Genomic DNA, 26,093 nt, shown 5'->3' with positions numbered 1-26,093 from the left:
TTAATCAAAACAAGAGTACATTTTCTTCTTGAAAATTTGGAAAGTATACCTGCAGCAAAAGAAGTACACCCTTAGCTCTAAACAATGCATTTACTTTTTTTTATCAAATCTTATTCATCTATCATAGTGCAGTCAATCAGCACCTTCTTCTCATGCTGTGGCAATTGTTGCTTCCTTTCTAAAGTTTTTATATTCCTTGTGTTAGTTGATTGGTTAATCCCATCATGGTAGGTGCATCTTTCAAATGAAGCAAGTAGACTTGTAAGCATTGCAATTTTTGAATTTAAGACAGATTGGCACTGTACATTTGAAACATTTTTTCTCATTTTGAAAGTTGATCGACAGAAAGGAAGATAAAATATTCAGATTTACAAAGAAGTAAACCCACTAAATCTTATACCAAATCTTTCACTTACAGTATTATGCATCTACCAACTAAAGAAGGGTTTTATTACTTGGCTTGGGTAATACCTCAGCTCTCCGCATAACCTTACATATTGTCACTCAATTTGCTTCAGAAAATTGTAGTAATAAATTGAAAATCAACTGAGCTTTATTTCCATAACTTAGCTGTCCAGCAGAGTGGAATCAGATTCACACTTCATTACAACTTGCTGTTTGGTTTGTGAGATTACTAGCCTTGCAAATGTGATCTTTAAGATCTTTCTCATTAATCATTATGTAGAGCATAATGTTCAGAGCTATTAGTCAAGATATAGGTTTATGGTTTGCTTGGATTTTAACCACTTTTTTTTGTTCTACTCTTAACCTTGTTATCCAGAACACAGCCACATTTGCTGAATGGTGATTTCCGTATGGTATGTCCTCCTTAAGGCCAATTTTAATCTGTGAGGCTAATAAATGAATTGCTAAGATATCATCATGGCCACAGACAGCTGGCTTGAGGAATGTATATTTGCACACCAATTTCATGGAAGCTTCCAGACGATCATTTGTTTGTAGCAGGTGGGTCCCCAACATCGCTGCAGTACTGAGCCTCTGGGCAATGAGGACTATTACCTCTCACATACCCGCTTGCTGCTCCTGTTCCTTCCTGCGCATGTGGACAAAGTCTCTAAATGCCACCATCACAGGGTCCCTTCCTGCTGGGCTAATTGGGCATCTGCTATAGATTCCAAAACAGTCCTCTGATTACAAGCAACCCAGGGCATTTCTTCCTCAGCCAGTCGTGAAATTGTGGCAATGATGTGTTCATCAGCCTGTGCTTCTGATTCTAATCTAGCAAGTTGCCAATGCATTGTCAGTATCTGAACTGGTAAGAGGTATAAGAGGCAGCCTTGCTAATGCTTCCTTTGTGGCCTCCACATTTTCCTCCAGAGGGGTCTTAAAGGGCCTTTCTTGCTCTGATACTAAAGAGAGGAGTCACAATCAAGAATTAGAAATTGTGTGAACTCTTCTTCAGAATTCACTAATTGTGTTCTAATTTGAAGGTTCCCCTGCAAGTCACAGATCACCTTGACTTGGATATATATTGCTTTTCTCTCATTGCCAAGGGGTCAGAATCCTGAAAATCCCTTATCAGCACTATGGGCGCTTTTACATCAAATGTACTGCAATGGTTCAAGAATACAACTTTCACCTTACGTACAATTAGGGATGGGCAACTAGCCTATTCAAGTGCATCTACATCCAGTGAACAAATTTTCAAAAACTCCATTTCCTTAGCCTGTGCCCATACCCCCTGAATTCTTTAGTGTCCAAATATCTTTAACTCTCATCTTGACACAATGACTGAGGATTCACAGATTACTAGGGTAGAGAATTGCAAAGAAAATCAAAACCTCAGAGTGAAGAAATGCTTCCTCAGTTCAGTCCTAAATATCAAAGTTTCAGACTCTAAAACCAGGTGAAGCAGTTCCTCAGCATTTACCCAATCAGGCTTTGAAAGAATGTTAGATGTTTCTTTGAATTTTTTTTGAAACTTCAAATCTATACTTTATTCATAAAAATATTTTTATAGAACACCTCTCACTCGTCTAAGCTCCAAAGAATATATGGAATCTATTGCTGAATTAATCTGACAGAGCATTTCAAGCCATACATCTTTTGGTGAGTTTTACAAGACAAATATTGTTTGCACTGGGAATATAAGTTGTTAGCAATAATCAATCAAAAATGTCAGAGGGAGAGACAATGGAGATTCTTCAATTAGTATGTCCAGGACTATAGTTTTAAGATTTCAGGAATTACCAGTCTTTCCTGATTATTCTAAATATTTTAGCTTCTGTGTTTCAGATTATTCTTATTGGTGAGCCTTAGCTCTTTATGCTCTAGACAAAGCTTAATTGTCTCAATGTTGACATAAAGCCTGCTCATATACTTAATAGAAAACCCCCTTTACATCATTTCAGTGCTACCTCTAACTTTCACTTTCATGAGAGCTTTATTATAATGCAGATACAAAACCATATCATGGCTGCAAATGACAAGATTTTTAAAAATTCATTTAGGGGATGGTTGGACCAGCATTTGTTGCCCATCCAGATTTGCCTTGAGAAGGTGGTGAACTGTCTTCTTGAATAATTGCTCCTTATCCATCTAGTGTAGGTACACCCACAGTGCTGTTATGGAAAGAATTCCAGGATTTTGACCCAACAACACTGAAAGAATGACACTATATTTCCAAGTCAGGACGACACTAGAACAAACGAGTATCTTTTTCCAGTAATTATGTTTAGCCATTCCTTAATGTAGTAGAAAACTTAACTGTTGTCCCAAATTGATACTATATCATGACATATCGGTTCCCTTTTCTCCCTTTTTGCCAAGTAGTCGATAGGTTCAATAGCTCATTTGGAAATTTCTGGACAGAATTATTTCAAAAACTACTCAATTACGCAAAACAATTCCAATCTAGTAATAATCATTACACTTGGACCAGACTTTTAAAAAACTGGAATTACATTCCAAGAGAATTATCTGCCTATACTCGAGTAAAACAAAAGTGCAAATTCAGCTGGGTCGTGGCACTGATCAGCTAGTATCGGACAGACCTCCAATGCAAAACTTGACATTCAGTTCAGCAATGAAACTGAACATCAGGTGCTGTAAACATTGGTGGCCAATTTAATGTTGTCAATTTTATTCTATTGACCAGGTGAAGATCTTCAAATGTTCAAAGTTGAATAGAGGGTTTTACCCATAATCCCCAAGTTAAAGAATTCCCCTCTCCTCCCTACACTCTCCCATTGGGCACTTGTCATCAGAAAACAAAATGGGATGAACAAATTATCAAAATTTAAATTTTGTGACTGTTTTTAAAATCTTTATCGAATGACAGAATTACCTATAAAAAGTCTTTATGCCGTTTACTTTAGTTCATTTGTGGTTGCAAGTAAAAGGAAAGTAAGCAAATTTTACACCAAGCTGAAAGTTTCTTTCAATTTCTTTTATCCACACCATTGGTTGAGTCTCAGGTCTGCAGTTTTAGCAAGGGCCATTGTGCTGATAAGATTAATTCTGCTTCTTGTCTTATTTCTAGAATCCTTCTCTCAGGGTTGCGAGATTGCAGTTTATTTATGGCGATAAAATGAGCGGATTCTGGCCTAGAAAGTTATTACTGTTCTGTCGTGTCTGGGACTGTCATGGGATGGGGGTAAAACACAAAAGTTTTACCACTTCCATTTTCCTGACCATTTACGAGGATGAGCCCACTCAAATGGATCTGTAATTAATGAAACAATAGGTTTAGAAGAAAACACAGAAATAAAAATGTGAAAGAAATGGTCAGTGGGGAGACACTATGACGGGCCTGCAGTGTTTAAACCCCTAGTTGTGTTAAAATAAAGACATAGTTGGGGCATTGTTCAGTGAGAAGTTAGTAACACTGCTCGTTGCTTTTCTCTCTCTCTCTCGATGTTATTGTTTTACTCCTAAAACAGTCAGTGGGCTATTTGCTCGGCTCGCTCTTACCCCCGGCCCCCGCTGCCCTCCGGCCGCCTCGCCTCACTTCGCCTCCCTCTGACGTAAGCCCGAGAAGCCGGTGCGCACTCAGCCCGCAGCCGCCGCCGCCCGCCCGCCCGAAGCCTAATTGGCGGGGCCGGAGCCAGCGAAGGAAGGGAAGGGAGTGGAGTGGAGTGCAGTGGGTGGCGGCGACTGCAACCGCACAAGCAAGCGGCAGGCTTCCCCGAGTCAGCGGGGGCTAGGCCTCCCGCCTCAAATATCCACCAACCCGCAGAGAGAGAAAGAGGAAGGGGGCGGAATCCCGAGGGCGCGCCGCCCGAACGCCGAGGCTGTTAGGCCGGAGGTGAAGGCCGCACCTAGGCCGCGGCCTTTGCTTTTCCATCGTCGCCTTAGCCCTCGTACCGCGGAAACCACCGCCATTCGGCGTAAAGGCCTGAAATCTCGACGGACCGAGGACAACAATCGGAAGAGGCAGACTCCACAGGCAGTGAAAACGGCGGGAGGGATATAGAGATTGCGGTGAGTTTGATTACTGCGCGCGCGAGTGAGAGAGATAGATAGAGCTCCGTTTTAACGTGAAATGTGAACGCAGGAGGAGGCGGTGGTGGGGAAGAGACTGCCCCGCGCTCGGCGAGAGGTTTCGGCTCTGAGGTTGGGACGGGGGGATTCTCCCCGGGCGTCGGGGACAAGGAGCGGAACATGGCGGAGGTACAACATGTCGGTGGTTGGGCGGGTGTCAGGGCACTGAGGCGGGTTGGCTGGGGGGGGAAGGGGAGCGGCCATCATCAGCATCATCCAACTCCCTTTGCCCGTCTCTAAACTTCTCTGCAAAGGAAACGTGCTCTTCGCCTTCCACGAGAATTCAGGTCACTTATATAATCTGTGTTTGCGTGCACACTTTTATTCAGGTGGCTTCCAGCTTTCGCAACAAATCCGACCACTCCTAGTCCTTGAGTGACACGTATAAATTGCCTTTCAGTTGTTTCTTAAAATTTTAGACTGATGTTAGTTTTCGTGGAGCTAAATAGCACTACTCATTGCAGAGCCCATTGTAATGTCGTGCAGTGTTCCTGTGTCCTGATTTAGCTGGATTTACACTATGAATTGTTTTTTAAAAAATATTTCTTTATGATGGTTTAAACGCACGGTATAGATCAAATGTAATTAATTACAATAGAATATTTCGCAAAGCATGAAATTACCAAATTGGTTAATCGTACAGTCTTGTTTTATCTTCATTTTCTCCCGGCCCCCTTTTTGTTAATCTCCACCCACTTTCTATGTCAGGATGACAAAACTGACGTTTTGCGCACTCCTAACGTGATCTCGTTGGCTTCCTGTACTGTACCTGGTTTTCTTTCTCTAAAGCCTGTGGAAAAATATGAGGGAGTAACAAGTGGTTATCCCTTCATACACTTTAAAATGAACATTTTAACGAGGCCGTATTCCGAATACATGTAATCTTATTGTGGCATTTAAGAATTACATTTTGTCGACTTAGTTGTAGCCTGTCAGCAGATTGATAAACGTACTCATGGACATTTCCTTAAGAAGCCAATGTTTGTGTTGAATTGATGTGATTTTTGTGTTTTTTTTAATGTGATTCTTTCGAGATTCCCTTTTTTAGTTTGTTGAGAATACAATAAATCTTAGTGGTTTGTATTTGGAATAAGATGTGTACCTGATTGGCTTACATGACTGCTTCCTGGTGATTATGTACAATGGATGTTACTCTGCAAGATCATTGGAGTTCCTCACTATTTTCTTTAAAATGCCCCTTGACAGAACAAAATTTTTAAAATATGCAAGTCAGCCAAATGTCACTAAAAATGCTTGACAGAAGTTCCCATGCTTTGACGCAGAAACTTATAACCAGTCCAGAAAGCCTCTAAATGTTCCTAGGAATTAAACAACTGGATGTTATGTTTGTTTCATTTTATTGGGATTTATACAGTAAGTAAAGGTGTGGTTAAACTGAGAAATTGTATCTGAAGGTAGGAGGCAGAGCTGTGTGCAGTGTAGCATCTTCTGTGAATTGTTGATCATTTCAAGGATCAAAGTTACTTGGCTTTATGGGCCCATACACAGGCCTTGCACATACTGTATTCCATTTATGATAGATTTTCAGTTTATATATGCAATAGAAAAACTATTTTAGAAGATTCACTTTCTTGACTGAACACGTATTTACGTGTACAATTACAAAAATGTTGATGCTTTGAGTTGGATAGAAGTAATGTCATATGATGTATCTGTCCTTGGTATAGATATTTCAGAAAGTTAAGTAGGAAGATTACCCAGCTTCATTTCAAAAATCTTATCAGTTTTGTCGCTATCTATATGTTGTCTGTTCGCTATAACTGTAGTTAGGTTGTTTCAGTTTGCTTGTGTAGAAAACTGATGCTAGATAACAATGCTCATAAAAACAGCATAATTTTCAATTACAGTATTCAATCATTTGCACTGTGAGCAAAACCAATTGTGCAATTGTAATAATGGGATCTGTTTAAAAAAAACAGCATTAGAATTTTGAAATTTCATTGAATTCACCAGTTTCCACGATTCATTGTTCATGTCATGAGGTTGTAGGCCCTTGAGGCAGAATATGAAGGGTTCCTCCTCCAGTTTGCGGTAGGCGTTGGAGGAGGCACAGAATGGATATGTTCTCGGGGGTGAGACGGGGAGTTGAAGTGGATGGCCACAGGAAGGTGGATGCATACGGACCACAGATGTTCCCTGAGCCGTTCTGCGGGTTTGTGCTTGGACTCTCCAATGTAGAGGAGACCACATCGAGAGCACCAGATTCAATAAATTATCTTTGTTGACCAGCCACAGTGGGCTGAATGGCTTGCTGTGCTGTTAATGCCAATGAGATTGAGAGGAAAATAAGAAAAATAAATTTTTTTAAAAGTCTGTTTAAGATCTGCAAGAAAGAGCTTACATACTTGAATGAGTGGCAGATAGAGTTTAGTTTAGATAGGTGCAAGGTGTTGCATTTTGGGAAAGCAAATCTTAGCAGGTCTTATACACTTAATGGTAAGGTCCAGGGGAGTTTTGCTGAACAGAGTGACCTTGGAGTGCAGGTTCATAGCTCCTTGAGGGTGGAGTCACAGGTGGATAGGATAGTGAGGAGGGCATTTGGTATGCTTTCCTTTGTTGGTCCGAGTGTCAGGTGTGGGAGTTGGGGGGTCATGTTGCGGCTGTGCAGGGTGTTGGTTGGGCCGCTTTTGGAGTATTGCGTGCAATTCTGGTGTCCTTCCTATTGGAAGGATGTTGTGAAATTTGGGGGAGGAGGTGGGTTCAGAGCCGATCTACAGGGATGTTGCCAGGTGTTGGAGGATTTGGGTTATGGGGAGAGGTTGAATGGGCTGAGGCTGTTTTCCCTGGAGTGTCGGAGGCTGAGGGGTAACTTTTATGGAGGTTTATAGGGTCATGGGGGTCATGGATAGGATAAATAGACAGTCTTTTCCCTGGGGTGGGGGAGTCTGGAACTGGATTGCATAGGTTTATGATGAGATGGAAAAGATATAAAAGAGACCTATGGGGCAACCTTTTCAGGCAGAGGATGGTGCATGTATGGAGTGGGCTGCCAGGGGAGGTGGTGGAGGCTAGTACGGTTGCAACATTTAGGAGGCGTCTGAATGGATATATGAATGGGAAGGGTTTGGAGGGATATGGGCTGAATGCTGGCAAGTGGGACTAGATTAGGTTGGGATATCTGGTCGGCATGAACGAGTTAGACCAAAGGGGGTGTTTCCGTGCCGTACATCTGTATGACTCTATATATTTTGAATTTAGAAATAATTTAAAGCTGTTGAGAAAAATTTTCTTGTCTGTTTCTTCTGATTCATTGACAGTTCAATTCTATTAGACTTTTAGTTACTTAATGAGATTTCAGTCCAAAATTATCAATCTTTAGAAAGTCTTACTGATCACCATGTATTTTAGTCTTGGATTGTTATTGGGGAGTATCCAAGATTTGAAATTTTGTACAAGCTAAATGCTATTTTTACTGAATTTTCTGTCTATTGTCACCCTCGCATTTGATAAATAGAATTGAGAGGGAGGTTGATTTGCCATTTTTTATTTGCGTAGGTTCCCTGGTATGATTCAAAACAGAAAAGGCAATCTTCCAGTCTTCTGTGCAACATTACTCACTCAGCTAACATTAATGAAACAGATTAATCATTGTTATGATCTTGCAAGGGACTAATAACAGTTGACACTAAATTTGAACCTGCAATGAATGACTGAAAGGAACAGATAACAAGATGGCAAGCTTCAGGTTTAAGAATTTTTTTTGTGTATTTAAAAATGTGAACTGAATTGGTTTTTTTTACAAAAAAAATGTATTTACCAGAATGGCTGCATAATTTTATTGCAAGAAATTTGATACCTATTCTGAACTCCATTTTTGTAGCTGTGTGATCCTGCAATGTGCAGATAGTCAGGAGCCCAGGAGTTGTTTGGAAGTGGAGCTGATTTAGTTCTCAGCTAATTGAGCAGGTTGGAACTGGATATTGGGTATAGAGAGAGAAAGACAAAAATACACACAGTTAATCTGCCCAGCAGAAATTGCTTGATTCCGGCGGTTAAAAAAAAGTTACCTGTGAGCAGTAACTTCTGAATTGATAAATAAGAAATATTTTCCATGTCAATCAGTCACTCTGCACTTCTGACAAAGCAGTGGAGGCTTCCTGAGCAAGAGTGCGGAATACTGAGGCCTTAGCTACCCAAAGAAAGATCATTAAAGACCAACGAACTGACATTTTTGCCTCCGCCACTACACTATCTTTCTATATTTGTCTATGTATGTCTGTAAAGGGATGTATGAGGGGATTACTCTTAAGAGTTATTTGCCAGTAGTTTATGCCTGTTTACATGTTGCTATAGCCTAATTGCTTATAATAAATAATTATAATTCAGTAGAAACCTGGTTCATGCTTTCTATCAACCTTGAACTAAAAGTCAGGGTACTGTGTGTACTTTTCAACAAAACTTTGACATTGGATACAACTTCAGGGATAACACAAGTGAGTTCTGAAAAAGTCATTTTGGTTTCAAAATGATAATACTATTTCTTCACAGATGCTGCCAGATTTGCTAGTTTGTCCAGTGGTTTAAGAATTTTAAAATTTCAAGCTTTAAGACCTTTTACTGTAACAGAAGCTCAACAACATTAAATAAACTATTACAGTAGTGGACTTGTACTGAAAAGGTATCCCATATAACAATCAAAATGACTGCAAGTCACTACTGTTATTATTTTTCTCCTTCCCTGAAATAGAATCCTAATTTTTCTAGAACTGGTACAAAATGATTCATAAGACCTTAAGAATAGAAACAGGAATTGGCTGTTTGATCCCTTGAGCCTATCCATCATTCAACAGGATCATGACTGATCTGACATTCCTCATCCACATTCCTGCATATTTCCTCATAACCCTTGATTTCTCCTATTGATCATGAATGTATCAATCGTAACCTTGAATACATACAAGAGTTCTGGTTTATCCAAGATGGAGGCTGGGATAAAGTTGTGGCTATAAGAGCTGCTCCTTTATTTGAGGTATTTTAGGTATTAGAGGTGATTTCCTCAAATTCCAAGAACAGCAATTTTTGTTTTATAAGCTATTGTGTTATTTTGGAACTTTGGGGGGAAAAAAGATCAAAACAATGGCAATTTTAAAAGGAGGAAGACAGGCAAAAGTCAGCGGCCACATGGTCAGTGAGGGAGAGAGTGAAATAACCCTACACTGCTACCTGACACCGCAGTGACTGTACAGTTACTGCCTTTGTTGTTTGAGCTCATGTATCTCTGGACATCAGCGTGCATCTGAGAAAAATTAACAAATAGCAAAATTCACAGCTGACCTTGGAAGAACCGGTGTGGGCGAGTTCACAGCATAGGAACAGGTAGTTTTTAACATGTAACCTACCTGTAAGTCTACAGTAGTAAGTAAAGTGGGTTTTTTAAAATTATGTTTTATTGAGATCTTGATTAAATTTTAAAAATATAAACCATATGTACTACATTAGACTGGAGCACTTTTTTTTGAGCAAAATGACGGTGCTATTTTCTGGATCTGTAGATTGTGAAGGAGCAAATATGGTCTATAGTAGAGTGATATGCTCTTTCCGTTGGATGTGGGAGTTTAGGGAGAGTTTTCATGTTACATATGATTGTCTGCAGGAAGTATCTTTGGTTGTAAATCCTATCAGATCGGTTGGAGCGGCAGATAGAGGCAACGAGGAATTTACAAGAGCTAGGGGGTGTGATGAATGGCAGTTCATAGAAAGGGAGAAATGCCAAAGATACAGTCGGGTGGATGGATTAACTCCAGGAAAGGTAGGCAGGTAATGCAGGAGTCTTCTGTGGCTGTCACCACATATGCTGTTTTGGAAAACATGGGGGGTGATGGACTCTCCGGGGAATGTAACACGAACACCCAAGTTTCTGGTATTGAGACTGCCTCTAATGTAATGAGGTGTACGTCAGATTCCAACTGATCGATTGTGATAGGGGACTCTCCAGTCAGAGGCACAGACAGACATTTCTATGGCCAGCAGCAAAAAAATCAGAATGGTGTGTTGTCTCCCTGGTGCCAAGATCAAGGATATCTCAGAGAGGGTGCAGAATGCTCTCAAAGGGGAGAGGAACCAGCAGGAGGTCATTTTACACATTGAACAACATAGGAAGGGAGAAGGATGAGATTCTGAAGGGAGAAGATTGAAAGTTAGGCAGGAATTTAAAAAGGAGGTCCTCAAGGGTAGTAATATCTGGAATACCCAGTGCTACAAGCCAGTGTGGGTAGGAAAAGGAGGATAGAGCATGGCTGAGGAGCTGGTGCAGGGGAGAAGCGTTCACATTGTTGGATCATTGGATTCTCTTCTGGGGTAGAGATGGTCTGTACAAGAAGGACAGATTGCACCCAAAATGGAAGGGTACTAATAGACTGGCAGGGAGATTTGCCAGAGCTGCTCGGGAGGATTTAAGCTAGTAAGGGGTGGGACCCAGCGAAATAGTGAGGAAAGAGATCAATCTGAGATTGGTACAGTTGGGAAAAGGAGCGAGTCAAACAGTGAGGGCAAGCAAGAACAAAGCAGAGAACAAGGTAGGACTGATAAATTAAACTGCACTTACTTCAATGCAAGAGGCCTAACAGGGAAGGCAGATCAACCCATCGCATGGTTAGGAATATAGGACTGAGATATCATTGCAATTACAGAAACGTGGCTCAGGGATGGACAGGACTGGTAGCTTAATGTTCCAGGATACAAATGCTATAGGAAGGATAGAAAGGGAGCAGCGGGGAGGCAAGAGAAGAGGGGAATGGCGTTTTTGATAAGGGATAGCATTACTGCTGTACATAGGGAGAATATTCCTGGGAATACATCCAGGGAAGATACTTGGGTGGAACTGAGAAATAAGAAAGGGATGATCACCTTATTGGGATTGTATAATAGACCCCCTAATACTCAGCAGGAAATTGAGAAACAAATTTTTAAGGAGATTTTAGTTATCTGTAAGAATAATAGGGTAGTTATGGGAGGGGATTTTAACTTTCCAAACATGGACTGGGACTGCCATAGTGTTAAAGGTTTAGATGGAGAGGAATTTGTTAACTGTGTACAAGAAAATTTTCTTATTCAGTATATGCATGTACCTACTAGAGAAGAAGAAGGACAAAACTTGACCTACTCATGGGGAAGTAAGGCAGGGCAGGTGACTGAGGTGTTAGTGGGGGAGCACTTTGGGGCCAGTGACCATAATTCTGTTAGTTTTTAAGTAGTGATGGAAAAGGATAGACCGGATCTAAAAGTTGAAGTCTAAAAGGAAGTTTAATTTTGACAGTATCAGGCAAGAACTTTCAAAAGCTATTGGGGGTAGATGTTTGCAGGTAAAGGGACGGCTAGGAAATGAGAAGCCTTAAAAAATGATATGAGAGTCCAGAAACTGTATATTCCTGTTGGGGTGAAAGGAAAGGTTGGTGGGTATAGGGAATGCTGGATGACTATAGAAATTGACGGTTTGGTTAAGAAAAAGAAGGAAGCATATGTCAGGTATCGACGAGAGAGATGAAGTGAATCCTGAGAGTATAAAGGTATCAGAGTGTAATTAAGAGGGAAATCAGGAGGGCAAAAAGGGGACATGAAATAGCTTTGGCAAATACGGTTAAGGAGAATCCAAAGGGATTTTATAAATACTTTAAGGACAAAAGGATAACTAGACAGAGAATAGGGTCCCTCAAAGATCAGCAAGGTAGCATATGTGTGGAGCTGCAGGAGATGGGGGAGATATTAAACGAGTATTTTGCATCAGTGTTCACTGTAGAGAAGGACATGCAAAGTATAGAATGTGGGGAAATAGATGGTGACATCTTGAAAAATGTCCATATTACAGAGGAGGAGATGCTAGATGTCTTGAAACACATAAAAGTGGATAAATCCCCAGGACCTGATCAGATGTAGCATAGAACTCTGTGAAAGCTTGGGAAGTGACTGCTGGGCCCCTTGCTGAGTTATTGTATCATCGATAGTCACAGGTGAGGTAACAGAAGACTGGAGTGCCACTATTTAAGAAAGGTAGTAAGGAAAAGCCAGGGCACTATCGACCAATGAGCTTGACACCGGAAGTGGGCTAGTTGTTGGAGGGAATCCTGAGGGACAGGATTTACATGTATTTGGAAAGGACTGATTAGGGATAGTCAGCGTGATTTGATGCATGGTCAATTATCATAAACTTGAAGTTATTTGAAGAAGTAACAAAGAGGATTGATGAGGGCAGAGCAGTGGACTTCAGTAAAGCTTTTGACTGGTAAGCAAGGTTAAATCTCATGGAATACAGGGAGAACTAGCCATGGCTTGAAGGTAGAAGACAGAGGGTGGTGGTGGAGGGTTGATGTTCAAACTGGAGGCCTGTGACCAGTGGTGTGCCAGAAGAATCGGTGCTGGATCCACTACTTTTTGTCATTTATATAAATGATTTAGATGTGAACATGGGAAGTATAGTTAGTAAGTTTGCAGATGACACCAAAATTGGAGGTGTAGTGGACAGCATAGGAGGTTATTTCAGAGGTAACAGGATCTTGATCAGATGGGCCAATGGGCTGAGGAGTGGCAGATGGAGTTTAATTTAGATAAATGCAAGGTGCTGCATTTTGGAAAAACAAATCTTAGCAGGACTTATACACTTAATGATAAGGTCCTATGGAGTGTTGCTGAATAAAGAGACCTTGGAGTGCAGGTTCATAGCTCATTGAAAGTAGAGATCCACATTGGTAGGATAGTGAAGAAGACATTTGGTATGCTTTCCTTTATTGGTCAGAGCATTGAATATAGGAGTTGGGTGGTCATGTTGCGGTTGTACAGGTTAGGCCACTTTTGGAATATTGCGTGCAGTTCTGGTCTCCTTCCTATTGGAAGGATGTTGTGAAACTTGAAGGGTTCAGAAAAGATTTACAAGGATGTTTCCAGGGTTAGAGGGAACTAGAGGGAGAGGCTGAATAGGCTGGGGCTGTTTTCCCTGGAGCGTCGGAGTCTGAGGGGTGACCTTATAGAGGTTTACAAAATCATGAGGAGCATGGATAGGATAAATGGACAAAGTCTTTTCCCTGGGATGGGGGAGTTCAGAGCTAGAGGGCATAGGTTTAGGGTAAGAGGGGAAAGATATAAAAGGGACCTAAGGGGCAACATTTTCACACAGAAGGTGGTGCATGTACGGAATGAGTTGCAAGAGGAAAGCTGGTGGAGGCTGGTACAATTACAACATTTAAAAGACATCTGGATGGTTATATGAATAGGAAGGAGGAAGGGTTTAGAGGAATATGGACCAAAAGCTGGCAAATGGGACTAGCTTAGGTGAGGATATCTGGTCAGCATGGACGAGTTGAACCGAAGGGTCTGTTTCCGTGCTGTACATCTCCATGACTCTGCCCCCACAGCCCTCTGTGGCAAAGCGTTCCAAAGACACACAATCCTTTGAGAGAAGAAACTTTTCCTCATTTCAGTCTGAAATCGGTTCCTGTTCTATTCTGGTAGTAGACTCTCCCATGGGGATAAATAACCTCTCAGCATTTATCCTGTCAACCCCTTTTTAAGAATTCTATATGTTTCGATGAGAACTCTCTTCTACACTCCAATGAGTAGAGTACCAATCTGTTTAACTTTTGCTGTTAAGACAATCCCTTTGTACTGCGCATCATCCTGGCAAACCTTCGCTGAAGTGCTTCCAATGCAGTGATATCTTTCCTTCAATAAGGGGACCAAAACTGCTCTCATTACTCAAAATGTGGTCTTGTCAGCACCTTGTACAGTTGCAGTAAGACTTCCCTGTGCTTGTATTACAACAACATTGAAATAAGGGCCATCATTCCATTAACTTCCCTGACTAGCTGTGTGCTAGTTTTGTGCACAAGTACCCCCAAGTCCCTTTGTGTTGCAGCTTTCTGCAGTTTTTCTCCATTGAAATAATACTCTGTTCTTTAGCTCCCTTTTCTTTTCTAGCTGGATAATGTTTAACCCCCAAACCTTGGAGAGATCTGTCCTTTCAGCCAAACTAGGTAAAACCAGTTTTGTTTTGACCTGGTTTCCTTCTTTAACCTTTAACCACCAAGTTAGTGGTTGTTGTAATCTAGTCTTGTTGTCAGGTAAAATTCAAAACAGGTTCTGTAATTCCCTCTTTTTATTTAAATTCAAATTAAATCTAGTTCTAAGACACACCAGTCTTATTATAACTCACATTTGCAAGATTTCTTTTTCGTGGAGCTGTTTTCAGAGTCTCTATGTGAACCGAATGCTTCCATCTTGCTGATGTAATATTAGCCATGCAACCTGAAAGTAATTAGATATGAAGCACTTTGAAACATTGCAAGAAGTGTGATAGGTGCTCATAACCGACATAGGTGTAATATGTTCTGTTAGATTTAAGAATTTAGAATATTAGCTCTGGCAACTGAACACTCTTGAGAGAATGATATATATAACACTTGAGTGATAGATATATAACACTGTTAATACTTGATTGATAGAGATATGCAACCATCCATGATTGAAGATATGTTTCATATTTTGCTATGTTAAGATACTACTTGCCTTTAATTCAACACGAACATGTAGGTCTTCTGTGATGATACTAAATGTATGTAACGGCTCAATGTTTGGAATATTGTTGCAAAAATGCAAAACTCTATGCAGATGATGTCCTCCTTTTCTTAAGTGATCCTTTGATATCTGTGCCCCGCTTAATTCAAGTCGTCGATCTATTTAGTTTGTTCTCAGGCTACAAAATTAATTTTATGAAATCGGAGGCCATGCCATTGGGTGGTCTCACCAGTATATCCAACTTACCGGACGGATCTTGCTTTCCCTTTCAGTGGTCACTGGAAGGTTTTCTATACTTAGGTATTCTTATTAACCCAGTATTTGGTCAGCTGTATAAAGCCAATTTTGTGCACCTATTAGAGAAAATAAGACAGGACCTTCAACGCTGGGGAGATCTTCCAATATGCTGGTTAAGCAGAGTAGCCTTAGTTAAAATGAATATTCTACCTCGTCTCCTATAACCCATGAGAATATTCCCTCTGATGTTGCCAAGATTGGCGTTGCGTAAGCTCCACGGCTGGCTTTGTTCCTTTATCTGGAATCATAGATGACCCCTTATCAAATTAGAAAAGCTGCAGCTTCCACAGGCATAGAGAGGACTGGACTTTCCTGACTTCAGGAAGTATCAGTTGAGCTCTTTATTATTTTATGTGGCTGATTGATTGGGTCTCTTGTGATGCACAATTTGGTTAGATATAGAGATCTCCCAAGCAAAGTGTCCCCCCATCAATCTTTTATTTGTGGATAAGATGAGAGCTATCATGGACTATTGCAAAAATACTATCGTACTTGTCGCATTATCCTCCAGGCTTTGACTTAAGGTGAGGGTAACCTGCAAAAACCACCCCCCCCCCCCCCCCCCCCCCCCACACCATACCCCCATAGTGGGAGCATCGGGTTTCCAGCCAAGGCTGACAGATGCTACATTTAAAACTTGGAGGTCCAGAGGTATTTCTTGCCTGGGGGTCCTGTTAGGTGGGAAGGTTATTATGTTTTTTGAGCAGTTGCACCAGAAGTTTGGAGTGCCTAACAGGGACCTTTCTCGGTATTTCCAAATATGAGATTATATACAGAAGAATACTACACTGACAGTTAATCCTTACAAATCGGATAGGGAAAGAAGAGTGCTATTGCCAGAGGGGCTGCCCTTGGTCAGTACTCTTTATCACTCATTACATAAGGATGTACCGAAAGATATGGAATAATTATTTAAAACATGGAACCAAGAATTGAGGTTAGAAATCTCTTCAGAAATGTGGGAGGATATCTGGGAAAATGCCCGTAAGATCTCTATTTGTAATAGAGCTCAAGCTATTCAATGAAAGATACTCCACAGGGTTCAGAAAGCACCTGAACAACTCACAAAATTTAAGGTAGGAGCATCCCCAATGTGCCCTAAAAGCAAAACAGAAGTTGGCACTCTCACACGCTGTGTATGAACATGCCATAAGATCCGCAGGTATTGGGACAGAGCAGCGAATGCCTTGACAGAGATCTTGGGTATGGAGATTAGACTGGATCCAGTGTCTCTACTTTTGGGCTTTTCATATTTTCCCTCCCTGAATGTGCACGGGAGGCAACTATTTTCCATTCTCTCCTTTTGTGCAAGGAAGAATATTTTAGTGAATTGGGCAGCTGAGGGCCCTCCAGGACTTCCAAACTGGCACAGGTTAATCATGGAATATATCCCCCTTGACATCCTTACAAATATGGTGCACCAAAAAACTGAATTATTCTATAAAACATGGCAGCCCTTTTTGAACGATATCGACACAGATATTTCGGCCATATTGTCCAGGGCTTTTGTCTAGCTGTGATAGTGGTTCTGGCTGGTCCGGAGACCCCCGGGAGGAGGAATCCCATATAAATACGGGTTTTATTATGACTTGATGCAAATCTATTTTGAGCATGTACTTAGTTATTTAAGTATTTTGTTGTTTATCGCTAGTAATGTATGATCTCCTATTTTATGTTTTGGTTGTTTGTAGGATAGATCAGTAGTTAGTTGAGTTTTTCACCTTTTTTTTTGCCGTTTTTCTTTCTAATTTATTTAATCTTATTGGTGTTTATACTTGTATTACTTTTGTAATTTTGTAAAAAAAAACTTTTAAAAATTTTCTTTTTTCAATAAAAATATCTATAAAAATGCAAAAGTTGTATACTTGTTTTATTCTTTTTAACATGGCAGGCTTACTGAAGCAGTATATTACATCACTGTTGTCAGGTGAAATGTTAAACACTTCACCGATTTTTGAAAGATACTGGCTTAATAGACCCATTTGTAACATCATTTATCTACCACTTTACAAAATCTGCTTAATAAGTTTTCTTTCCCCTCCATTTCCTTTTTAATTATTCATTTTTTTTAATGTTGAGGTTGCTGTTCCATCTATTGGAGTATTGATTTAATTATTTTCTGTACTTCTGCCCTTCCTCTCTGTTAAGATCTTGCTTTCTTAATTATTAATTTTTGTTATTGTCTTTCCTGGTCTATGATTTGCAGTTTTTAGAAGCTGTTGCGGTGCTACTGATGTAAGAAGTTTTTCTCCAGTAACCCATGATCTGTATCTGGCATAGGTAACAAGAAGAGAAAAGCTGGATACACTCAACTGGTTAGGCAGCATCTGTAGAGAGAGTTATGTTTCAAGTTGATGACCTTTCAATAAAACTGATGTTTTTTCCAACTGTTTTGTTCTTTCAGATTTTCAGTGTCCACAGTACTTAGTGTTTTTCACTCTGGTTTAAGTCTAATTGAATCCAGCTACAATGTCTTCAGTCAATTCAGTGACTAGTATTTCATTAGTTTTCCCTTAATAATAATAATAGTTCCCTTCACAAGAAAAGATTTTGTGAAGAGTTTGCTTGTTCAGAACTTTTTGAGAGAATTATTTATGCATTTTCCACTTGGTTGTCAGGTGACATAGGTCATCATGTATGTTCCATGTAATCTATTTCCATCAGGAACATGGTGAAAAGTGCACCTCCCTGGGTATCTTGTATGCATATAGTCTCAAGTCCCCTGGCAGTTGAAGGATCCCAGTCGTCATGTGATTGTTATTGTGGTGAATTCACCATCATGGTTTCACAAGAGGAAAATGAAAATTGTGTTGTGTATTTTTTTAAGTAGCATTTTTCTGGTTCAAATCAATATCAAGGCCCTAGTGAAGTTTCCAATTCTAGAAGATCTCAGCTTAAAGTAGATTTATGCAGGGAAAACTTCTTGAAGCTGCTTCATTAATTGACAAATTCTTGTGTTTAATATTTTTGTTTTCTTTTGTTTGGTGCCTTACATCGTTAGCTGAAAAGGATGAAGAAATGACTTGAGCAGATTGCTTTTTGTTTGTTAGTTGCTGGTTCCAGGTTGGTGTGTTTTTAGTGCTTCATAATTGATTAATTACGTTTTCCTAATTGGGTTACAAATGGAGATGGATTTTGGCTACTTTACAGTAGAATATTTAAGTTGATCAACATGACCCATGAGAGGTGCAATACTATCTACTTGATGCAAGGTACTTTAATATAGGTAGATACTTGTATGAGAAATGAGGGTAAACTAATGATTTTAATGTATGTGTAAAGTAATCATTATGGAACGCCTTGCCAAACTTGGCATTGTTGGTAGTGATCTATTATTAGATGTGGGTTTTTTTTTTGAGTGAATAAAACATGATCATTAGTGTGAAATAGAGGAAAAGGTTAGTTTTATATATTTATTCTAGGTGAGTTGTTAAAGTAAATTAAGGATACACTTCAGCTTTCAAATTTTGCGACTATTTACCTGTTCTTTTAATTAAGCTTATTAAAAGCATCACCTACTGAGCTTCATAATGTTGGGCATCCTGTGTTCAGCAACAGTTTCAAAAATACCGTGTTATGTGTTAGTTTTATTGGCCAATGTTCCAGCAAAGTTAGTTCTATCCTTTTGCCAATTATTGACCAACATTTATTTATGAGTTAAGGAAATTAGATGCCTCCACAGAGAATTGGAATACACAACAACTTCATGAAATGTCCTAAGTTGCTTCACAGGAGCTTCTTAAAGAAAAACACTGAACTACCAAAGGAACTATTAAGTCAGATGATCAAAATCCTTGTCAAAGACTTAGGTTTTAAGAAGTATCTTAAAAGCAAAAGGGCAAACCGTAGGAAGGAAATTCCAGAGGTTGAGCTTGGGAATAGGCAGATGAACCACAGCCACAAATGACCGAACAATTCGTATCTCAGATGGTCGTGTGATTGGTGGTGATTGCAGAGTTGAGGAGGATCAATGCCATAAAGGGATGCAAACCGAAAGAAATTCAATTGTAAAACAAAAGTTAAGTTGTGACAATATGTTATTGTTCAAACAACAGAAGAAATGTAAACAGGAATTTGCACTTGTATAGCTCCCTTTTTACATGGAATACCATCCAATATTCCATTATCTTGGAGAAAAAGGGCAAACACTACCAGCAGTATAAGATGGCAGTCAAGCTTCTCAAATAAGCATTATACCAAATAACTGATAACATAGAGAACATTTTTAAATTAAAATAAATTCCTAAATATTTTCTTTCTGAGATCTCCCTTGTAGGGCAATAGCGTTTATGCTGACAATGATGCTTGGGAACAAATATGCAGAAACATTTGCTATGGTATGTCCAATCAGACATTGACATTCACTCCTTTTTTGGGATGGTAACAGATTGTACATTGTCTTGATTGAGAATTACAACTTCCTTACAAACCCCTGCCTTAAGCAGACATGTGGTTCTGCAGTTGTATGATTGTTAATCTCATGTTTTCAGACATTATTTCTCGAGTCATCATTTTTGGGAAGCTTGCCAACAGAGAGTTTGGTAAGTTAGTCTGTAAGATTCATGAAAGTGCATAATGCTATGTTGCACGTGCCTCCATCTGCATCAGTAAGTTAATCTTGTAATTGTGTCCATTACAGTAACATGACGTAGATGAATAAATACCAAAGATGAATGACCAAGCATTTACTTAATTGCGGCAAGAGGTTATAGTTTTATCAGATTTTATATCACAGTTTTGCTTATTTAGGTCTGCTGTTAATTAAAATTGAGATGCATAGGAAGAAACTTTGTCATGTATGTTGGGCAGACAATAGACAACAGGTGCAGGAGTAGGCCATTTGGCCCTTCGAGCCAGCACTACCATTCATTATGATCATGGCTGATCATCCACAATCTGTATCCTGTTCCTGCCTTATCCCCATAACCCTTGATTCCACTATCTTTAAGAGCTCTATCCATCTCTTTCTTGAAAGTATCCAGAGACTTGGCCTCCACTGCCTTCTGGGGCAGAGCATTCCATATATCCACCACTCTCTGGGTGAAGAAGTTTCTCCTCAACTCTGTCTAAATGGCCTAGCCCTTATTTTTAAACTGTCCTCTGGTTCTGGACTCGCCCATCAGCAGAAACGTGCTTCCTGCTGCTAGAGTGTCCAATCTTTAATAATCTTATACGCCTCAATCAGATTCCCTGTCATCCTTCTAAACTCAAGTGTATATAAGCCCAGTCTCTCCAATCTTTCAACATATGATAGTCCCACCATTCTGAGAATTGACCTCGTGAACCTACGCTACACTCTCTCAACAGCCAGAATGTCCTTCTGTAAATTTGGAGATCAAAACCTCTTGCTCCTTTACTCAATTCCTCATGTTATGAAGACCAGCATGCTATTAGCTTTCTTCACTGCCTGCTTTCATTTACTGATGTACAAGAACACCTAGATCTCGTTGTACTTCCCCTTTACTATCTAAATGAAGTCAAGTTAGGTAATCTGCCTTCCTGTTCTTGCCACCAAAGTGGATAACCACACATTTATCCACATTAAACTGTATCTGCCATGCATCCGACCACTCACCTAGCCTGTCCAAGTCACCCTGCATTCTCTTAACATCCTCCTCACGTTTCACTCTGCCACCCAGCTTTGTGTCATCAGCAAATTTGCTAATATTACTTTAAATGCCTTTATCTAATCATTGATGTATATTGTAAACAGCTGTGGTCCCAGCACCGAACCTTGTGGTACCCCACTGGTCACCACCTGCCATTCCGAAAGGGACCCGTTTATCAGTACTCTTTGCTTCCTGTCAGCCAGCCAATTTTCAGTCCAAGTCAGTATTTTGCCTCCAATTCCATGTGCCCTAATTTTGCTCACTAATCTCCTATGTGGGACTTTATCAAAGCCTTTCTGAAAGATGGAGAGAAGTGTTTTGGACAGTTGTGTTGAAAATGTAGTTTGGATGTGGCTTGGATGCCTTCAAGTTTGTACATCACCCTGAGTGCTGATGAGACTCACTCAACATATGTTGCTGAGCAGAGACCAGATACCTCACTGACAAAAAAAATGACCAAGTTAAAAATCACACAGCACCAGGATATAGTCCAGCAACAGGTTTATTAGAAGCACTAACCTTCGGACTGCTGCTCCCTCATCAAGTAGCTATGGGGCAGAAATTATAGCAAAAGGTTACAGTGTCATGCAACTGAAATGATATATTGAACAAATCTAGATTGTTAAGTCTTTCATCTTTTAGAATGGGTTGCAGGCTTCAGTTCATTAATATGTAAATTCCCGAACTTCTTTTAAGTCACATTCTCGATATAATGTTTTATTTAAAAAGAAGTGACACCTCAGCTCAGACAACACATTAAAAGTGTGACGTTAGAGTCTGTCTGTATCAAATCTTGAGTCAGACTGGTTCTGTTTCCAAAGTAGAAATTTATAAACTATTACATGGATCAATGCCTGCAGGTTGTGCTCTTTTTGAACAAAGTAGAATGTATCTGCGAATATAATTCTGCAAATGCAAATTCACCCTATAGACTCATGTGTTGCATGCATGAGAGAGAGATGTGTTTGAGTGTGTGCATACTTGGTAAAGTCTGTATGAAAATGCGATGGAGTATAAGCTCATGAAAGGGTGTGTGCGTGGGTGAGAGTGTGGGGGGGGGTGTATGTGTGTGTATAAGAGAGAGAGTGTCTGCATCAGTGTATGTATGAGAGAGTATATAGTGCAGTGGGGTCGCCTGTAGTGTGACGTGAACCCAAGGTCTTGGTTGAGGCCAGCCTTATGGGTTCCGACCTTGGCTGTCAGCCTCTGCTCGGCCACTCTGCATTGTTGCATATTCTGAAGTCTGCCTTGCAGGATGGTCATCCGAAGATCCAAGGCCAAATGTCCCTGACCACTGAAGTGTTCCCTAAACAGACACTACGACAATGAATTAATGGGACCCACACAGCAAACGCCAGACAGGGGTGTTCCCTCCCAGTCGGGGAACACTTCAGTGGTCAGGGACATTTTGCCTTGGATCTTTGGATAGGGTGGTGGCATGGTTTGGGCAGGCGGGAGTGGGGGTTTAGAGGGCGGACAGGCAGTGGGGTTGCGGGGGCAGGGGGTGGACAGGGAGTGGGGGCACGTGCGCGACGTGCTGCTGCCTAGTCTTCTGAACCGGGAGCAGACTTCACAGAAAACTCCCCGAGCCCCAGAGGAAAATCAATTAACCAAATAATCAATTTTCCATATGAAATAGTGCCCGCCCATCTCATTCGGATAATTGAGGTTCCTCTGTACACACACACTGTTACATACTCACACACTAACGCAGGCGCTGTCTCATAGATATACATGCACACTTCACACTCACACCCATGCACATACCCTCTCATGGGCTTATACTCCATCATCTCTGTCTTTCTTTCTCTCTCTTTCTTTCTTTCTCTCTCTTTCTTTCTTTCTTTCTTTCTCTCTCTTTCTTTCTTTCTCTCTCTCTCTCTCTTTCTCTCTCTCTCTCTTTCTTTCTCTCTCTTTCTTTCATTCACTCACTCACTCACACACTTTATCAAGCGTGCACATATGCAGTCACACACTCATTTGCACAAACTCCCATTTTCTCTCTCCCTCAAAAGCACACATACATGTAAGTCTATGGGGTGAATTTGAATTTGCAGATACATTTTATTTTGCTCGAAAAGCACACGACCCATAGGCAGTCACTCCATGTAATATTTTATAAATTCCTACTTACGAAATAGAACCAGTCTGACTCAACAGACATCTGGATGGATATATGAATAGGAAATGTTTAGAGGGATATGGGCCAAATGCTGGCAAACGGAAGTAGATTAATTTAGAATTTCTGGTCGGCAAGGAGAAGTTGGACCGAAGGATCTGTTTCCATGCTGTACGTGTCTATGACTATGACTCTAAGATTGGTATACAGCCAGACTCTAACCTCACACCTTTAATGTATTGTCTGTGCTGAGGTGTCAGTCAAGGGTGTGGTGCTGGAAAAGCACAGCAGGTCAGGCAGCATCCGAGGAGCAGGAAAACCAACATTTCGGGCTAAAGCCCTTCACCTTTTTTTTAAAAAACCTTAAGTTATGTCGAGAATGTGACTTAAAAGAAGTTCTGGGATTTACATATTAATGAACCAAACCTGCAACCCATTCTAAAAGATAAAAGACTTAACAGCAATCTAGATTTGTTCAATCTATCATTTCAGTTGCAAAACACTAACCTTTTGCTATAAATTCTGTGTCTTATGATCCTGTCCTACAGCTACCTGATGAGGGAGCAGCAGTTTGAAAGCAAGTGCTTCCAAATAATCCTGTTGGACTATAACCTAATGTTGTGTGATTTTTAACTTTGTCCACCCTAATCCAATACCGGTTCCTCGACATCAAAAAAAAGACAAGTTATTGCTAACCACATTCTAAAATCATAACAGCTAATTACATACATCACTGGTAAACTGTAGAAGCATAGACAGACACAGAGAGGAAGGGAGCCACTCGAGTGATTGAGTTTAATTCCATTTAGCAGCTCTTGGTCTGGAGCTGTGGCAGTTCAAGTAAAAATACCCATGTATTTTTTCAATACAATGAGGATTTTGCCTTTTTCTGGCAATAAGTTCAAGACCCAAACTCTGTGAGTGAGTAACATTTTCTCCTTGATGTTTCTCTAATCTCATAACTGACCAGGAAAGTGGGATGAGGCTACAGTCAGGTCAACCATGATCTTATTCAATGCGTAACCTGTATGTACATCCTCATAAGTTTCCCTGTAATCTCTACTGTGCTCTTATCCTTTGTACAATGTGGTAAACAGAGTTGCAAGCAATATTATAGTTATAGCTCCCTTAATGTTGCATATAGTTATAGCACAACCTCCCCTTTTTCATCATTTGTTTCACGGCTAACAAAAAAATACAAGCCAAATAAAGGCTACAACTGAATACTGAAAGCAGTTTCAGGTATCAAAGCTTAAGTAAGATGTGGCTTGGAGGGAGTGCAATGTAGATTTATCAGAATCGTATTTGAATTCCAAAGGTTAAATTGCGAAGTGGGATTACATAGACTACGGTCGCATTCCCTAGGATTTAGAAGGTTTAAGCAGTGATTTGATTGAAAATTTAAAGAGAACAGAATGTAGATTTGAGCCATGCCTTTCAGTAGTGAAGTTAGGAAATTCTTCAAATAATGGTGATGCATATTTAGATAGTTTCACAAGTGGTAATTGATGCTAATTAATTGCAAATTTTGATGTCAAAGGATATGGGGCAAAAGTGGATATAGTGAATTCAGCTGCAGATTAGTGACACCCACCATGCAAATAAATTGCCATGGAAACAATGAGCATGTCTCAAACTTATTTTATTGACTGTAAATCATTTCGAGATGTCTTTTCAGTTATGAAAAAGACCCTGCAAATGCCAATTTTTAAAATACATTTGATTGTTGAATAACCTAATACCACTCTATGTTCCTATTCCATAAGCTGTTTTAACCATCTTATCTACCTTGCCACATTCCAGGATCTTTGGACATGTACTTCAAGGTCTCTCTGTTCTCCTATGTTGCTCATATCCTCTTGTTTATTGTATAATCCCCTTCCCTTCTTTGTCTTTCCCAAATGCATTACCTTACACTACGTCGAATTAGAATTCCATTTGCTATTTTCAAATTCCTGAACCCTGTTGATGTTTTCTTGCAGTCTTCAACTTTCTTTTTTATGTCTCACTAGTATAATCTACAAATCTCTTTAATATATGCTCGAGAGGATTTAAACTAGTGGGGTGGGGGACCCAGGGAGATAGTGAGGAAAGAGATCAATCTGAGACTGGTACAGTTGAGAACAGAAGTGAGTCAAACAGTCAGGGCAGGCAGGGACAAGGTAGGACTAATAAATTAAACTGCATTTATTTCAATGCAAGGGGCCTAACGGGGAAGGCAGATGAACTCAGGGCATGGTTAGGAATGTGGGACTGGGATATCATAACAATTACAGAAACATGGCTCAGGGGTGGGCAGGCGTGGCAGCTTAATGTTCCAGGATACAAATGCTACAGGAAGTATAGGAAGGGAGGTAAGAGAGGAGGGGGAGTCTCATTTTTGATAAGGGATAGCATTACAGCTGTGTTGAGGGAGGATATTCCCGGAAATACATCCAGGGAAGTTATTTGGTTGGAACTGAGAAATAAGAAGGGGATGATTACCTTATTGGGATTGTATTATGGACTCTCTAATAGTCAGAGGGCAATTGAGAAACAAATTTGTAAGGAGATCTCAGCTATCTGTAAAAATAATAGGGTGGTTATGGTAGGGGATTTTAACTTTCCAAACATAGATTGGGACTGCCATAGTGTGAAAGGTTTAGATGGAGAGGAATTTGTTAAGTGCGTACAAGACAAATTTCTGATTCAGTATGTGGATGTACTGACTAGAGAAGGTGCAAAACTTGACCTACTCTTGAGAAATAAGGCAGGGCAGGTGACTGAGGTGTCAGTGGGGGAGCACTTTGGGGCCAGCGATCATAATTCCATTAGATTTAAAATAATGATGGAAAAGGATAGACCAGATCTAAAAGTTGAAGTTCCAAATTGGAGAAAGGCCAATTTTGACAGTATTAGGCAAGAACTTTCGAAAGCTGATTGGAGGCAGATGTTCGCAGATAAAGGGACGGCTGGAAAATGGGAAGCCTTCAGAAATGAGATAACAAGAATCCAGAGAAAGTATATTCCTGTCAGGGTGAAAGGGAAGGCTGATAGGTATA

The 26,093-nt window shown here is 40.2% G+C and overlaps 1 protein-coding gene and 1 long non-coding RNA gene across 3 annotated transcripts in view; one reads left to right on the top strand and one right to left on the bottom strand.

Moving 5' to 3' along the window:
- Positions 1-272: 272 nt before the first annotated feature.
- Positions 273-4,879, bottom strand: LOC122557158. The gene is made up of 2 exons (XR_006313760.1): positions 4,281-4,879; positions 273-3,685 (listed from the first exon to the last, which is right to left on the bottom strand). It is a non-coding gene; the product is annotated as an uncharacterized LOC122557158 (long non-coding RNA).
- Positions 4,262-26,093, top strand: part of znf711 (zinc finger protein 711) — a 58,612-nt gene continuing 36,780 nt past the window's right edge. For both annotated transcript variants that reach the window (XM_043704526.1, XM_043704527.1), the window contains exon 1: positions 4,262-4,443. The gene's annotated coding sequence lies outside the window, so the exon portion shown is untranslated. The remainder of the gene's footprint in view (positions 4,444-26,093) is intronic.

Source organism: Chiloscyllium plagiosum, chromosome 15, assembly GCF_004010195.1.
Source record: "Chiloscyllium plagiosum isolate BGI_BamShark_2017 chromosome 15, ASM401019v2, whole genome shotgun sequence".
Taxonomy (NCBI): Eukaryota; Metazoa; Chordata; class Chondrichthyes; order Orectolobiformes; family Hemiscylliidae; genus Chiloscyllium; species Chiloscyllium plagiosum.
This window is presented reverse-complemented; position numbering and strand designations above follow the sequence as displayed.